The sequence below is a fragment of the Crocuta crocuta genome, unplaced genomic scaffold (genome assembly GCF_008692635.1).
Source record: "Crocuta crocuta isolate KB4526 unplaced genomic scaffold, BGI_CrCroc_1.0 scaffold8642, whole genome shotgun sequence".
NCBI classification, from domain to species: domain Eukaryota; kingdom Metazoa; phylum Chordata; class Mammalia; order Carnivora; family Hyaenidae; genus Crocuta; species Crocuta crocuta.
The window spans coordinates 4,779-7,912 of NW_027527335.1; positions in this window are offsets into that span (position 1 = coordinate 4,779).

Here is a 3,134-nt window from a genome sequence, read left to right on the forward strand (position 1 = left end):
AAAAGAATACACTAGGGAAAGAATACTCTCTTCCCGGAAATCTGAATATCCAAATGACAAAATAATAAAACTGTACCCCAATCTTCTAACACTTGGGGAAATGAACTTTAAATTGAATGAACACTTAAACACAGGACATCAAAACTTAAAATGTCTGGAAAATCCTCCTAACTATATTCTTGTCAATGATTTTTTTTTTTTTTAATTTCTGAGAGACAGAGACACAGCGTGAGCAGGGGAGGGTCAGAGAGAGGGGGATACAGAATCTGAAACAGGCTCCAAGCTCTGAGGCGGCTGTCAGCACAGAGCCCGACATGGGGCTCGAACCCACAAACCATGAGATCATGACCTGAGCCGAAGTCGGACGCTTAACCGACTGAGCCACTCAGGTGCCCCTTGTCAATGATTTTTCTAATATGACGTCAAAAGCATAGACAAATGGCGAAAACAACTACCACTGTACCTAACTGAAAAGTTGCATCAGAGCAAAGAAATACAGAAGACAGTGAAAAGGACATGCCTGTGGCCACAATGCCCTCACACTCATTAACCATAAGGGAAATACAAATCATAACCAAAATGTATCACCTAATACCTGTTACAATGGTTCTTAAAAAAAAAAAAAGACAAGAGGCACATGCTACTGAGGACGTGGAGAAAAAAAAAAAACCTTGAACATTGTTGCTGGGAATACAGACAGACAAGTTATGGAAAAATATTAGGGAGTACCGAAACAAAATTAAAAACAGAACCAGCATATGGCCCACCACTGCCATTGTTAGATATGTATAACAAGGAAACAAAATCAGAATTACCACAAATTACCTACACTTGCACATCCACTGCAGTATTATTCACAATAGCCAATATACGGAAACATTGTTAAAGGTGGTGGTGTTTTGGGTTTTTTTTTTAACATGTATTCATATTTTAGAGGCCAAGAAAGACAGTGCCCAACCGGAGGAAGGGCAGATGGAGAGGGAGACAAAGAATCCGAAGCAGGCTCCACGCTCTGAGCTGTCAGCACAGAGCCAGATGCAGGGTTCGAACCCACAAACCGTGAGATCATGACCAAAGTGAAGTCAGACGCTCAAGTGACTGAACCACCCAGACACCCTGTGGTGTGAATGTTTAAAGTAACAAAAAAGGGGCACCTGGCAGGCTCAGTGGTTTGGGCACGGGACTCTTAATATCAAGGTTCAGAGTTCAAGCTCCATATTGGGCAAGGAGCATACTTTAAAAATAAATACATAAATAAATTGCATTTTAAAAATAAATGAATAGGGTGACAAAGAACATTTAGTACACACACATATGGGAATAATCAGTCATAAATAAGAAGGCAACACTGCCACTTGGCAGAACAAGGATGCACCTGGATTATATTTTGCTAAATCAAACAAGCCATATAGCAAAAGACACATACTGTATGGATACTCTTAAAAAAACAAACAAACAAAAAAAATCAGGGGCGCCTGCATGGCTCAGTAGGTTAAGCATCTGACTTCGGCTCAAATCTTGATTTCAGGTTTCATGAATTCAGCCCTGCATCAGGCTCCCTGCCATCAGCAGAGCCCACTTCAGATCCTCTGTCTACCACTCTCTCCACCCATCACCTGTTGGTTCTCTGTCTCTCTTTCAAACTAAATCAATAAAAACTTAAAAAAAAAAAAAAATCAAACTCCCAGAGAGCAGAAAGCTAAAAGCTAAGGACTGAGGGAAATGGGGAGAGATGAGTCAGGGGAACATGTTTTCATTTGTAAGACGAGTAAGTTCTGGGCGCTTGGGTGGCCCAGTCTGAAAAGCATCAGACTCTTGATTTCAGCTCAGATTATGATCCCAAGCCAGCTCAACGCTGAGCATGAAGCCTAGTTAGGATTTTGTCTTCCTCTCTCCATCTGGGCTTCCACTGCTCACTTGTTCTCTCTCCCTCAAAATAAATAAAAACACTAAAAAAAAAATTTAAAAGAGGACTAAGTTCTAAGGACCTAACAGAGAGCATATTGATCACACTTGTGAATACTGTACTGTACACTTGGAATTTGCTAAGGGAGTAGGTATTAGGCGTCTCACTAACCACAAAAGGGTAATTTTGTCAAGTAATCGGTGTGCTGATTACCTTCATTTAGGAACTAATATCATAAGGTATAAGTAGATCAAATCCTCATGTAATACACTTTCGAAGTGTAATCTTTGTCAGCCATACCTCAACAAAACAGAAGGGATGGGGCAGGTAGAAAAAGAGATGTAAACGCCACCAAAAGAACCATACGAGACAGTCGTGAGAAGCAGCCTGTAGTCCACATAAGTATGACCAAGTAAATGCCTGCAATTTCCAGCACAGGCAGGCACTAGGAAATGTCAGCCAAAAGAAGGCAGCGAAACGGGCCACAGAAAAGGCATGGTTCTGAAGAGTGACCCAGCCAGTCACAGGGTAAGTAAGGCACAATCCAGCAGCGTCACGCACTGTATGGCTACTGTTTTACCCTATGAGGGTTAAGCACAGAGGGTACTGGGGTGGAGGGGAGACAAAAGGGCACACCGACAACCCAGCCTTGCCAACCAGAGCAAACGCCATGAAAGCTGGGGAAGCAAGCAGCTTCCTCAGTCCCTACCTAAGAGGGACAAACATCTCCTGTGGAATGGGGGGTTGGGGGCTAAGGGCCCAGTCCAGGTCACTGGGGAGGGGGNTCACGCTGGCACTAGTACTCAGCTCCCCGCTCACGAGCGCGTCCCCTGCTCCGACACGGGGACCTAGGCCGCAGGCGAAGTAGGGCCTTAAGAGTCTGGGGTCGGGGTCGGGGAGCGCGGGGAGGGCCCGGGTCCGCGCGTTTACCTGAGACGGGTTCCTGGGCGCGGCCGCCGCAAAAGGACTCTGTGGGCGGAGACGACTCTCGTGACGGCGGTCTCGATCCCTGCCGCGGTGCCGGGCAGCCCGGGCGCGTCGTCGTGGAGCCATGGACCCTAGACTGCTCGGGGCGGCGGTGACGCTGCCTCCTGTCGTGCCCTGTCAGTTTTTCCCCTCGACGCCAAGCCAGCGTTCCCGAAGCTCTAAAGCAGAAAGTCGTCTTCTAGGAAGAGCCCGGAAATCCCACCCCCACGCGACGCGCATGCCCAGAGATGCCTCATCCTGC